Source organism: Neofelis nebulosa, chromosome 1 (assembly GCF_028018385.1).
Source record: "Neofelis nebulosa isolate mNeoNeb1 chromosome 1, mNeoNeb1.pri, whole genome shotgun sequence".
NCBI classification, from domain to species: Eukaryota; Metazoa; Chordata; class Mammalia; order Carnivora; family Felidae; genus Neofelis; species Neofelis nebulosa.
This window is the reverse complement of record NC_080782.1, coordinates 139,571,158-139,586,099: the sequence shown is the minus strand read 5'-3', so window position 1 is coordinate 139,586,099 and position 14,942 is coordinate 139,571,158. Positions and strand designations below refer to the sequence as shown.

Sequence of the window (14,942 nt, the reverse complement as noted above, 5' to 3'; positions counted from 1 at the left end):
CAGCTCAGGTCATGATCTTGAAGTTCGTGAGTTCGAGCCCCACATTGGGCTCTGTACTGACAGCTCAGAGCCTGGAGCCTGTTTCGGATTCTGTGTCTCCCTCTCTCTCTCTGCTCCCTCCCCACTCCCCCAACTCCCACTCTGTCTCTGTCTCTCTGTGTCAAAAATAAATAAACACTTAAAAAAAAAGGAGACAATATTTAAAAAAAAAAAAAAAAAAAAAGCTTGAGAGGGAAGAAAGATTAACCTAGAAATGGTATTCAGACTCTTGTGTAATTGGGAGAGCCCAGAGGTGGACAAAGTCAGAAACTGTTATTACACTAGGTCCAGTTGAAAGGTAATGAGAGTTGGAATTGGAGTGGTGGCATTGGGAATTGAATGAAAATAGAGGTATTATGACAGGAAAATCTATAGGACTTGACGCTGGTTGCATCTCGTAATGAGATTAGAGAATCAAGAAGGTGGATTTCAGCAACAGGTGGATAAAAACGGTGGTGTCAACATTAGTGATAGGAAGAAATGAGAGAGAGATTGTTTTGGTGGGTTTAGTGAGGAACATGTGGGATTGGGACACTCCAACTCAGAAATGGATATAGCTTAGAAAGTTTAGTTGAGGGGAGGTTCAGTGGGATTTGGAGAAGCAGCTGATCCACTATGGAAGCTGGTGAGGTCCTCCAGCAAGAATTTTAGGTTCTTGTTCAGCAAATATTCAGTGAGCTTTTCCTATGTGCCAGGCACTGTGCTGGGCATGGTTGGGAAGCTAAAATATACAAAACTAAGGCGTTCGGGAGTTTAGAACTTAGTAGTTTGTCCCTTTGGCTCTATCGCTTGTTTGCATAACCTGAAGCAGTGAAGTTTCTGGGATACTCCGCCTGTTTTTACCCTGGGATTATGGCACCCTATGTGTTTCACCACTTAAGCTGTAGCGTTGGATTTTCAGGTGTAAAATTGTTTCGGATCATGGGGGAGTTGATGGGAAATGCTATTATGAACATTCAGAAGGACTAATGGAGGCAAGAAATGAGGTGAAAGCCAAAGTCCCAGTCAGAATGGAGAAGGGCAGCACACAAGAATCATTTTAGAGAAGTCTCTGAGGTTAGAACCGAAGCCAGAGCTTTCCACCAGTGCGTCACTTTCCAGGGGCAGGAGCCAGTAGTGTCTCTGAAATGCTCCCACGCCATTTTAGCACTGGATCCAGAGGCCAGAGAAATTATATATAAGTTTCCAAAAAAGGGACTCTGTACATCAGGAGACAGTACAGAAGTGTGAAGATTGTAGGTGTCGTCTTTCGGGGCTGGTGTTCAGTCATTCACTTGATACTTGAGCACCTACTGTGCGCTCAGGGCTACTTGTTGAGCACACAGTGGTGTGCAAAACAGACATGGTCCCTGGTGTCATGAACTTTATAGTTCAGTGAGGCAGGCAGATATTAATCAAATCTCCACCAGACTGCCATGGCGCTATAAAAAAAGAGATGCAAAGTTCAGCAAGAGCCTCTTGTGGGAGGCCCTTCATTGAGAGTGGGAAGTCAAGAGGCCCGCTCCAAGGAAATGGCATTTGAGCAAACCAGGAATGGAGCCAGCTTTCAACAAAGTCCTTTATTGTGGTGGGGGGTGGACCACGACTCAGATCTATCCCTTTGCCTGGCAACTAGAGCATCCAAGTGCAGAATCCTGAATGAACAAAATATCCAAAGGTCCCAAAACGCCAGAGCTGAGCCCAGTGACTGCAGTACAGAGCAAACAGGAAATCATTCAACATCTAGCCAGGCTGATCTCAGAGGTGCTGCTGCATGATGGTAAAAACCATGTGACGCGAGGCCGGTTGTTGAGTCTCTGTAATCCTCACTTTGTTCCTCTGTGAGGTGGAAACAGTAAGAGTATCCCTGTGGCTGTTGGGAAAATGAACTAAGATAATCCACAAAACTCAGAACACAGTTTGTAGCACTATCCCTGAATAGATGTTCGAGATTATCATCGTTTTAGGTGAGATTTTTTTATTAAGATCACATTCGTCTATCCTAAAATTCATGCTTTTAAAACGTGTACGTCAGTGTTTCTAGTACACTCACAAAGTTGTGCAACCATCACCACTGTCTAATTCTGGAACATTTTCATCACCCCAAAAAGAATCCCATACCATTAGCAGTTATGGTAATTTTTGCAGTCAAGGATTTTTTGATCCTGGAAAAAATCAGCTCTCCAAGAAGGAACAGCTCATTATTACTTACTGTCTGCCTTAGTAAAAAATGTTAGATGCTTTAGAACTGCAGGCATGCAGGTTCCTTCACGGTAAGGCAGACATGCTCTCTCCATCTCACGTCCCCTTTTGGAAACTCTGGTTATCCCCCTCTCCATGTTGAAGCTCAGTTTTGTCCCCTCCTTTCTACTGAACGCTCCTATTTCGGCCTCCCAATGCCATCCTGCAACATTAATACAGAGACAGGTAGAGTCCAGAGGGGCAGGAAACTAGTGAGTTGCCTGTCTTGTGTCCCCTTCTGGTGATGCCTTCCAAGCACAGGGCCTGGAAAATGGTAAAAGAACAAACACTTTCCCTTCTCTGATCTCTTGCTTAACTGTGAACCCTGTCATTTTTGTGGTTGGTAGCAGCCACAAGGAGGGAAATATCCAAGAACTAGTGACAAAAAGTGAGTTCTACCTCCTTAGGAGCTCTGTGGCCTAAAGCAAGTTGCTTACCTCCTTCAGAGTTTGGTTGTCCTCACCTGCAAAATAAGGATAATAACACATGCTCAATCTGTCTTCTAGAATTGTGTGAAGAGGAAATGAGCTAATGTATGTAAAAGTGCCTTGTCAAATGTTGTATAAATGAAAGCATTATTACCCAGAAGTGAGAACACAGCCTCCAGATAGCATCAGTTATAGTTGAATAAGCTCCAGAAAGTAAATCTCTTTATACAACACTTGTGGGTAAAGTCTGCCATATATAATTTGTATAGGGAGTGTAATTTTGCATTTGGGGTATAGTTTCATTCAGGAAGTCCTGTTTGCAAAGACTTTATTTGAAAATGAGCTAACAAATTAAAATCACCTACATTCAACTTATTCACACATAGGCTTATTTAACAAGAACTTATAATTTCCCTGCTTGAATATCTTACCCCCAAACTAAATCCAATATTCAGTACCATATACTTCAAATCAATATCTGAGCTAGAATTTTTATCTAATTCATTTCGAGCACTTAAAAAATTCCAGGTACTATGCAAAGCCTTACTTCACTTACTCCTCTTAACATTCACATGAGAAAATAATCATCGTTCTCCCATTTTTCAGGTGAAAATAAAATGAAGACTTAATGAAGTCAAGGTCACCTATAGTAAGAGATTAAGCTGGGGTTGAAACTATAGTGTGTTTGGCCCCAGATCTTACCCTCTGAACTCCCATGCTTGTGATGTACAAGAGAAAAAAAGAATTCTCAAGAATCGGAGGGTGCATTCCTTCTGCATTTATTTGTGTGATTTATTTTCACATTTCGCTAAAGGATTATCTTGGACAGAATCCACAAAAGAAAAAAAAAAAGGATTGAAGAAGATCATTGATTTATGGACAAGGGTTCGTTGATTCCCATTTTAGATTTATTTAAGAAATGAGGAGGAATTTACTGAGAGTCATGATTGTTATCAGTTCTTAAAGGGAGTTGGGGTTGGGGGGGCGCTGGCTGGCTCAGTTGGTGGAGCATGTGATTCGATCTCAGGGTTTTGAGTTCGAGGCCCATGTTGGGTGTAGAGATTACTTTTTAAAAAATCGTTAAAGGGAGTTAGAATATCTACTTTTCTGAAAGGCACTAAGCAAGGTAAATTTCATCTTCTGTAGCCTCTACTAAATTCAGTTAGGAAACTAGACTCAAAGGAGTGAATAAGCCTTGTTAAACTATACTCACCCTAGAATAGTACAGCATATGAATATTTATTTTAAAAATTCAAATACTAAAAGAAAAGAGAAAAAATTAAAACTCCCTTAAAAGCCCATAGTATTATGAAAAAAGACAAAAAAACTTTAAAAAGTTACTAAAAAAAAAGAGAGAGAAATGAAGTTAGCCAATATTTCTAACATCTCTAGATACAGTTATAAGTTAAAAATAAATAGATGAATAAATAAACACACACCCATATACCCACTCTTAATCAGATCGTTTAAATAACATCATGGATGTTTGTTTTGTGTAATGATGTATATACAAATTAATATAGGAATTAAATATTACCTTATGGGTAAATATATATTTTAATGGGTAAGTATATTATAGACATGATAGATATAGATATTGTTGTGAATTGTTCTCAGAAGTAAGGGTAAACTTTGTTGCAGAAAGAATAAAACCAATCGAAACCATGTTCTAGAAACATACTTGAATGTCACACTCATACCGCACCCTGACATCTTTTATAGTCTTGATTGTTTTTTTTTTTTTATGTCTCACCATCTTTCCAGTTACGAACTTGCTGGGTTTTTTTAATTTTTTTTTTTATCATTTATTTATTTTTGAGACAGGGAGAGACAGAGCATGAACAGGGGAAGGTCAGAGACAGGGAGACACAGAATCTGAAACAGGCTCCCGGCTCTGAGCTGTCAGCATAGAGCCCGATGCGGGGCTCGAACTCACGGACCGTGAGATCATGACCTGAGCCGAAGCCGGCCGCTTAACTGACTGAGCCACCCAGGCGCCCCAAACTTGCTGTTTTCTAATTACCCACTTGGTTCAATCCTTGAGATGACATGAACTACACTTTTACAAAGTATAAAATTAAAATTTGTATTGCCTCCAAATCACCAGTTCAAAATAAAACCCAGCAGTGAGAGTTTTTCCATTAAAAGCTGTATTCTGTTCCTCTTATCTTTTTCATGCTTCATGCTGGACAGAAGCACAGATTCTAACATGAACAATGAGTGTCGAATTGAACCTCTGATGAGCAACCTAATTCTTTTTCCAGAAGGTGAGACTACCAGTTTGTCCAGCAAGCTTTAAAGAGGATTTTTCAGCAATCCTGCCAATTCAATACTTCCTTTGTATCAAATGTGGTTTCTGACTTCTGTTCCAGTTGGAGAATTAAGTTTGAAACACTGTCTGGAGTGTTCTGCCTCAAAGTGGGACGTGCTGCCTTGTTTGGTAGATGTCAGGAGCCTATTAAGCACAATCACCCAGTAATGTATTCGCTATAGAAGCAGCTGAATCATTCAAGTAATGCCAACAAACCAAATGCTTCTGTGAACAAAAGCTGAGTTCTATCTGTGCTTCAGACAGGCTGAGACCAAGTTAGTGTGCAAAAATTCAAGTAACTCATGGCTAATTATCAGGGAATGGTTCAAAGAGTGGAAGACATTTTCACAGACGGTGTTCACTGTACTAAAACAAGCACTTTGGGACAAACACACATGCAAACAAACACATGCCTTTAGAATCTGAATCAGGAATAAATCCATTCTAAAATTTTCCATTTTAATGAGACTTCCAGATACTTAGCTCTGGAAAGCCAAGTCTGCTGCCAAATTTTACGTGGATATATTACTCCCCAAATACATTTTAGTAAAATAAAATTGATGCTAATGAAAGCCTAGATTTTAAGTCTAGTACTTGGAGGTACTTATTAAAAAGCCATAAATTATTTCAAGAAAATATTTAAGTTACCTCTGTTTTCTCTATAATTTAGTTTACTCTTCATTCGGGGTGAGGGTTAACAGGGAGACTACCTACATCAAACATATTTGTTAAGCTCATGTTCACATGGGCTCCCAGAATAAGGAGAATTTCAGTAACTTTATTTGGGAAAGTATTATCCCTGTTTCTCCTTTCCCTTCTCTTTCCAAGACATGTCTCATAGGTATTATCGTTCTCGGTTTCCAATTTGCTCATTCGAAATAAATGATGCTCGAACTCAGAGAATCATTTAGAGCCACTGAAAACATTTATTAAAAGGGTTTATAGTTAACAAACCAAACTTTGCCATCACAAACTTTCACCAGAATAAATGAAACAACAAATGCCTCTGGAGAGGCTGGAAGACACACAGACTTAGAAAACTTGGCTGTGCTGCGTGATGAGGGAGTGGAAAAAGAATTGGGCTGGAAATCAGAGAACCCAGATTCTTGTCTTGGCTTCACTACCTATTAGCACAGTAGACTAGAGAAAGCTGTCCATCCCACGTAAGCCTCTATTTTTTTTTTTTATTTAAAAAGAGGGGTGGAGGTGGGCGGAGGAATAGCCACTAGTACGTATTTTGCTTCCTCTCTCTGATCAATACCCCAGAATCAGCACACGATCCCAAATTCTGAAGCTCTTCATCCGTTGCCCGCTCTGCCACTGACCTTAAATGAAACCTGCGTCCCCAGTGAGAACACTTCCATCAGACCAACACTCCTCCAATCTCACATTTTTAAGAAAAAAAATCTTCTCGGGCCTGTGGTATCGATCTTTTAATTCAATTACCCCACGCTATAAACTCAAATTTCCATTCTTCCAGCATCTCTGCTTGATAACTCCAACTAAAACTGCCTGTTGACCTTACTGGAGTGTCTGCTTTCTCCCATCTCACCAGTCCTCTCCTCTCTTCACTTCCCCTGAATTCAGCTTAGATTGCATTATTCGACACCTCTTGTTAAAAACTCTTGCAAATACCTTGTACCTCCTTATTTTTGCCACACATTCTTTGCGACAAGCTGATCCTGGATATGGCCAACATTCCACTTTCTCCAGGCCTGCACGTGAGCACTTTGGGTTATGGAAAGCCACAAAACAGGCCAGATGGAAATCACTACAAATTCGTGACCACCAACCTCAAGAGGATCTTCAACACGGCAGGGCAGTTTTCTCTCCTACTCTGCCTGAAAGGTATTTTGGGCTTCTCTGCTGTCCTCAAGCCCACAACGTTGTTACTATCTGCAAAGGACCACATCTCCCCCTTCAGAATGGTTACAGAAGTCATCAACAACAGCTCCCCAATCTACTTTCAACCAAAATGGAAGAAGATACCTATGTCTGAACTAACCTGACCTCCACTTGTTATACGCAGGGCAAAATGAGGACCCGCCTCATCAGCATCATCTGTGCAGTTTTAGACATGCCACTTCTCAGATCCCACTCCAGACTTACTGAATCAGAAATGCTGGGAGAGAGTGGGACAGCAATCTGTGTCTTAAAAAGCCTTCCAGATGATTCTGGAATAGCTAAAGTTTAAGCACCACTGCTCTGGCAAAACCATTCCTCATCTTCTCTAAGGCTAACTACCAACCTAAGCTCTGGATCTCGTCCCCTCTTATCTTCTCAGGAACTTTTCACTGTCTCTTATGGCTTCTCTGCTCCATATATTCAGCCTGTCCTTCTCATTCCTTGTCATTGTCATGAAACATGCTCCAACCTCTTCTGTTCAAATGATCGTCTTACTGGAGATGCTTCACTTTATCGGAGGTTCCCCAAACACTTTGTGCCCCTGACTTTCAATACAGACTCTTCAGATTTTTCTTCTTCTCTGTCCCCTTTGCTGCCTCATCTTTTTTCTCTGCCATTCAGTGTTGAAAATTTCCCTTGTCTACTTATACCACCAAGTTCCCTAAGTAAATTATGCTGCTTTCACTAATGTGAAGACCATTTATAAACAAACCTATATAAACAGTCCCAACATCTGCCTGGTTCCCATCAGTTCCTAAGTATCTTGAAGGCATTTCAAATCTGACATGTTCAAATTTCAATTCATGAGCCCCCTCCACCAAAACTAGGTGCTCCATAGTATCCGTTTTTCCGATACAAAGGCACCATCTTTCTTTGTCGCTTTACATATCCAATCCCTTGTCAAACTCCATTGATATTCTTTTTTTTAATGTTTATTTATTTTTGAGAGAAAGAGAGAGAGAGGGATAGAGAGACAGAGTGTAAGCAGGAGATGGGCAGAGAGTGAGGGAGACACAGCATCTGAAGCAGGCTCCAGGCTCTGAGCTGTCAGCGCAGAGCCCAATGCGGGGCTTGAACTCATGAACCCTGAGATCATGACCTGAGCTGAAGTTGAACGCTCAACTGACCAAGTCACCCAGGCGCCCCTCATTGATATTACTTCTTAAATGTCTTACAAATCTACTTAATTTTCATGATACCCACCACAAACACCATAGACCAAATCTCTACCATGTTTCCTTTGGATTACTGATAGAACCCCCCAAATATTGTTCTTTGCTCTAATCCTTTTCCTAAAACACTTGAATGGCTCCCGTTAATCTTAGGATAAAAATTGAAGTCCTTAACTTGAGTTACAGACCCTGCACAAGGCATCCCCTACCTGACTGGCCAACCTCATTCCTATCACATTCCCCATCACACTCTACTCTGTCATCACACTGGCCTTCTTTCAGTTCCTAGAACACTCCATCCCAACCAGGGCCTATACTGCCCTGAACTTCTCTTCCTTCCCTCCTCTCCTACATAACACTTAGCCTTCCCTAAAATCTCAGCTCAAACATCACTTTTTCGAAGAAACCTTTCTGAAGCAGCCTGCTACGCATCACACTGCAAGTTTATATTTATGTGACTATTTGATTAATGACCATCTCTCCTGTTATGATCAAAGCTACATGGAAACAATGTCCATATCTTGTTTGCTAAGCATAATATCCCTAGTACTTAGCATAGCTCCTGGGACTTAGTAGGTACTCATTAAGATATGTTGAATGTGTGGTTCTAATTATGAAATAACGTAATGGTAACATGGCATATTTTGCCTACTTTGTGTCCGAATTAATGATCCTAAATGTTTTTAATGAACTCACATCACTGTACATGCTTAGAGAAGAGCTACACGTTCATTGCTAAGAAGAGACGGTTACTGGAATGTAAAGTGATTTCTACGTATGAGTCACAGTCATAAGAGGACAGTCTCGGAGGGAGAAGGAGTGGACATTGGTTAAGTACAAGAAGATAGGGGAGAGAAATGAGAATAGCACCACACAGCATCTCTGATATCCCCTAGCTTTGCTGCCGAGATACTATCTGAAGAGGAAAGTTACATTCATGTCAGGCCTCAAACCTGGTTGTCACTGGCTGTGTACTGCTTCAAGCCTACTCTCTCTGGGCCAAGTACGGTCAAGGCTTTCAACCATGAAAAGATGAAAACATCACTCTTGGATCTTCCCTCTCTCACCCTGAAAATGCTTTTGTATATTTTATAAACCACAGAGATCACGAGGCAGATGAGAAGACGCAGAATGCCAGGGAGTGGGGGAGAATCGAAGTGCTTGAGCTTAGGAAGCCAAACCATCCAAGTTTGCCAATTACTTATTTCTGCAATATTTCAAGGTATCAACCACAACTGATACACCACTACCGTTAAAAATCGCAGTTTGTCGGGGCGCCTGGGTGGCGCAGTCGGTTAAGCGTCCGACTTCAGCCAGGTCACGATCTCGCGGTCCGTGAGTTCGAGCCCCGCGTCAGGCTCTGGGCCGATGGCTCGGAGCCTGGAGCCTGTTTCCGATTCTGTGTCTCCCTCTCTCTCTGCCCCTCCCCCGTTCATGCTCTGTCTCTCTCTGTCCCAAAAATAAATAAAAAATGTTGAAAAAAAAAAAAAAAAAAAAAAAATCGCAGTTTGCCATTATAGACATAATTCAGCCGTGTGGGTTCAGATAGAAACTAGATGTGGGACAGGACCACTAACCGAAAGAAAGATGTATGGAGTCTATGTAAACAATGAGTCAGAAATCTTTCTAATGCTGTCAGGTAACCAGTATGTCACATTTTCCCCCATGAGGGGAAACAAAATCTAATGATCACTGACTCTATCTGAAAACAGCCAAAATCACATCAACAGATGGGTGGTTGTCAATTAGCCATTTGTTAACCGGGGTGGATGTCTTGGCAGCTCTCACGCATCCCCAACAAAATGAAGGAGGGAAGGCATGAACGAGGATGAAGGCGTGAGTTCTCCTGAATCTCATTTTTAATTTTTCATGACATTTTATATTCTCGATAGAAAAATAATTTGGTGGGAAAATAATGACCGGAGAGAAAGAGAATCTTGTCCAACATAAATTGGAGTCTCTCCAAGGCCTTTATGGGTTGGCGTATTTCTCAGAGAAGTTACCTTTCTGACTTGAGATCTGCTGTTGTCAGAAACATCAAAGGAAGAGACTGCAGCCTTAAGGAGCTCTTTCTAGTTATAAAAATTGCAAGCATTTTAATGTATAATAAAATCTGATCGTTGCTGTTCTTCGAATAGTACTGATTCTCATACCGGTTTTTTCATTAGGACATTAACAAATGTTAATGTTCGAGAGCAAATCTGAAGACCGAAAAGAGAGCAGAACTATCTCTAAGATGAGTTTCACCAACTTTAGACCGAAGTGTATAAGAATCACCAAGATATATGTTAAAAATGGGGATTCCAAGACATGTCTCCATAAAATGTTAATTTAGTAGAACTGAGGTATGGTCATGGAACATGAATTTTAATAAGTACTCCAGAGGATCCATCTGCAGAGTACACTTTAAGAATAACTGTCATGGAAGAAAGGAATTTTGATTGCTCTTAGGCTTCAAATGTTTCAGTTTAAAAAAAAAAAAATGAAAACCTTAGTTCTTCAAAACACAGTATAAAAGAGAGACAGAATATTTTCATATCCTTTACTTTTTTTTCATACGATCTATTACCAGCACATACCCATCTAGGTAGACCAAGTGTTTCACAAACTCTAATGGTCACGAAAATGCCCTGGGGAACTTATTAAAATGTTGATTCTGAGTCAATAAGTCGGGTGCAGAGCCCATATTCTGCAGTTCTAATGAAATCCCAGGTGATGCCTATGCCTCTAGATTTCAGACCACACGTTGAGTAGCAGGGTTCTAGAGAATGGTACTCCAGCTTCACAGGGCACTAGAATCCCATGGAGGCCTAGTCAAAACACAAATTGCTGCCCTCATCCAAGCATCTGATTCACAAGACCACAGAGGCAGAGACTGGAGCCGTGCAGCTGCAAGTCAAGGACTGCGGGCAGCCACCAAGCACTCAAAGAAACACTGGGGCGCCTGGCTCAGTGGGTTAAGCATTGACTCTTGACCTCAGCTTGAGTCTTAATCTCAGAGTCATAAATTCAAGCCCGTGTTGGGCTCTGCAGTGGAGCCTACTTCAAAAAAATAAATAAGTAAATAAACAAATAGCCAAAAAACAAAGCAGAAACAAAGGCCAGCTCCAAGAAACACAAAATAAGTTCTCCCCAGGGCCTCCTCTGGAGGCCTGGCCCTATCATCACTTTGAGTCGGGGTGATGCCTGCGGGTTTGCATTTCTAACAAACGCACAAGTGATGATAATGCTGCTGATCCCAGGACGATGCTTTGTAAATTATCGCTCTGGGCCATATTCTTGGGGAGGTACTATCACTAATAAATATCTTTCAACACTTAGATTCTCTTTTCTCAAACTCACTGGAGAGGTCTGGGAAACAGCAAAAACATGATATCTCCATGAATCGTAGAGGTCAAAATCGTTATCTCCCATGATTTCCCTCCTCTGAGCCTTTTGGAACAGTAAAGGACATGAAAGGTACAGGACAGTGCAGGCCTTCAACTCAAAACAGACGAGTAAGGACTCATTTTAGGCGAAGATTAGAGTTCGTGTACTTGGAATTTATACTTCATTTTGCCCTAGTACAAAGCTTTGAAATGATGTCACTTTACTCGAAAATCTGTAACCTAGTGATCCATAACCAGTGTCATGATAGAGTAACAAGATGGCGGCTTGCGTGGAGCTTGTGCAGAAAGTGGGGAGGGAATCGTAAATAAATAAATAAGAAAACAATGCCATTTCGTAAGTGATGCGGACAAAGTAGTGTGAGATGATGAGGAAATTATTGCTTCTTTACATTGGTGGTTAGGAGAGGTTTCTCAGAGAAGCTACATGGATGACAAGAAAAAGTCACCCATGGTGTTCATTAAATGACCTCGCCACCGTCATTTATTACTTTAGCGTGTGGGTAAGGCATTGTAGACAATTCGTGATGAGAGAAGAACAGGAAAAATGTGGAAAATCTAACAAATTGGGAGCTGCTTGGAAAATAGGACCGGTGGGTGCGAACGGTGCTGTGGGATTTGGGTTGCCAGAAACTACATGAAGATGTGCGTTTTTCTGGATGCGTTATATACTGAGCCACATCTCTCAACTATCTTTAAAACCCATGCTTTAAAACCATCATGCTCCAATCTGGTGAGGTTCTAACCCCAGCTGAGTCATTGCAGTAGTGAAACACTTAATTATTTTCAGGTTTGAGCAGCTGCGAGGCCCAGCCCCACAGGCACACACTTCAAAGACTTGGCAGTTGTTCCCAATCTTTCCATTTCTGAAGCAACAAAGAACAGCACTGAACTCCTGCCAGTCTGGACAACATGGTCAGTCAAGGTTTACCCAGGACCCCCACAAGGCAGACCCGTGTCAGGTTCTTTGGCGAATTGAGAGGAATACCATGCAGCATCCCAGCACCCCAGTGCAAACCACACCCAGCAACCATTTCCTCTCCCTCCTCCACCACGTCCCACCCCCATTTCTTCCCATCATTCATACGGATAGATTCAATTTTAAAGGCGGGCAGAATATCCCAGTCACTCAAGAACAATAGTTGATTCACATCTTCCTGATTGGTTAGATTCTCAAGCGCATCCATACCTAAGTGGGGGAAATAGGAAGGATATAGGTGCCAGTTTGTGAGTCCCAGCATTACCCTTGGCTAAATGTGTGAAGAGAGGACATTTTTGATTAAGTAGTCTTCAATCTGCTTTCCTCTATTATTCTTCCTCCCTCTCCATTATTCTTCCTCCCTCTCCTGTAGGCTTTACAGAACACGCTTTTGGTCACCCACATGTGTATTTGTCCTCCATGACATTTCTAAACTCCAAAAGTTCCTTGTTCTCCTTTCTGTGTCACAATCTAGTATTCTCTTGGCCATTCTTTCGAATCTCCATTAGGTAACTGGCTAGTCTGAAAACTTCATTCTAGAACCATGCCTCTCAAAGCGTGATGCCTCTACCAGCCACAGCTGCATAACATGGAAACATAAAAGTGTAAATTCTCTGCCTGTTCCCTACTTGATGAACTGTGGGAGAATGGGGTCATAATCTGTGTCTTTATATGCTCTTCATGTGATGGGGCACCTGGGTGGCTCAGTGGGTTAAGCATCCAACTTCGACTCAGGTCATGATCTCAAGTTCATGGGCTCAAGTCCCGCATCAGGCTCTGTGCTAACAGCTCAGAGTCTGGAACCTGCTTCAGATTCTGTGTCTCCCTCTCTCACTGCCCTCCCCTACTCAAGCTCTGTCTCTCTCTCTCTCTCTCTTAAAAATAAATATTAAAAAAAGTTTAATATATGCTCTTCATGTGATTCTTATGCACATTTAGGATCGAGGAACATTGCTATTGGGTATAAATGAGTGATAGTGGATTATCGTCGCTTCCAGATTCATGTATATTCTCTTTAAAGAGGACTTCTAAGTCCTGTTCTAAAAGTACGATGATATGAAAACTGGGGAAAGGTGTCACACTGCATATCACAAAGCAGCCCACATCGTGGCTACTGGCTTTCACCGCTCTGAGAATAGACCTGATGACAAGGAGGTGAGTTTCAGACAAGGACTTCTGAATGCACACCCAAAAGCCATCAGAACATCTTGCTTGGCATCCCTGACAGATAGATTAGAGTACTGTGGCATTCAGCCATAGCCCCAGTGTTCAAGGGAGAGAGAAAAAGAGCTCCTAAAACATCCTCCCTCGAGATGTTAATGGCCGGTCTCTAATCGCACGTCATTTATTGAATGTGAAAGCAGGTCTGATACGAACAAGGTAGGATGACCCGGCAATTCATTTTACTTCTCAGTATCACAGACATGTTTCTGTGGACTCTGCGGGGTCAAAGAGCTTAAAACATTTATCTAGAATAAGACAAACATGTAATTTTCTTCTGGCTTTATTCTTTTATTTTTTTTTAATGATTAATTAAGAGACATTCCTCTACTTAAGAAATTTGACATAAGGCAGTATCAGCCCTCACGGTAATTCATAAAAGCTGAAGTCTACAAAATTATGCTTGCTTTGGAAACCTTGGGCCAGAATTTCCAGCTGAGAAAGAATTTCTACCAATTCTTACGTACCCCCAAATCTTTTCTGTATGGTAACATCCTTCCAGGCATAAATTTTCCATCCGTACTCAGCCTTCTCTATAAAGCCTTTTAGAGTGATGTGTCCTCTGGCTTGCAGCATCTGAAAGTCAAGCAAACAAGCTTTCCAGGGCTCGCATTGAGTTAAGAAAACATTTTCTGCATGACATTTAGGGCCAAATTAGGGACCAAAATCCTCATTCTTTTACTCAAGACTAGGTTTATGTCTCCACAGGCAATGTGAAATGGAGTGTGGAGAAGTGATCTCATGAAATAAATTAATTTAGACAGGATGCCTGGTTTGTTCATACCCCACAGAGTGTGTGTGTGTGTGTGTGTGTGTGTGTGTGTGTGTGCGCGCGCGCGCGCGCATTTAACAGCAGGTTAGGGAAACAATAACACTGAAGAGATGAAGGGAAAGTCTGTACCAGCAGTCAGATTGGTCTCTGACTCCAGTCTCCATTGCTTAGCATTCATGTAACCTTGGGCAAGGCTCCCTGAGTCTCCGTCTCCTCACCTGTTAGGTATCTTAGGAGCCCCGTTCAACTACCTGCCCCCCAGGGTTGTAAGGAACAGCAGGATCATTAACAAGAACATTCTGCATCGATAGACCAACATTCAACATTACTGTCATTAAATGTCCCCTCTAATATTTGCACCCAGTTCTGTAGAGACACATGACCGTGTTCTTGGGTGCATGCTGACACACCATGGCTTTGACCTTACCTTCTCTCCTGCCAGGATCTTAGAGCTACACATTTACCACCACCAGATGAACTCACTCTCTTAGTCATGATTCCCACCGTAG

The 14,942-nt window shown here is 41.7% G+C and overlaps 1 long non-coding RNA gene across 3 annotated transcripts in view; it reads right to left on the bottom strand.

The window, feature by feature from the left end:
* Positions 1-483: 483 nt before the first annotated feature.
* The window catches only part of LOC131516652 (uncharacterized), an 80,605-nt gene continuing 66,146 nt past the window's right edge, over positions 484-14,942 (bottom strand). For 2 of the 3 annotated variants that reach the window (XR_009264185.1, XR_009264187.1), the window contains one exon: positions 484-2,722. This is a non-coding gene — a long non-coding RNA (uncharacterized LOC131516652). Of the gene's footprint in view, positions 2,723-12,493; positions 14,238-14,942 lie in introns of those variants that run through there. The other variant, XR_009264186.1, reaches the window with a different exon arrangement.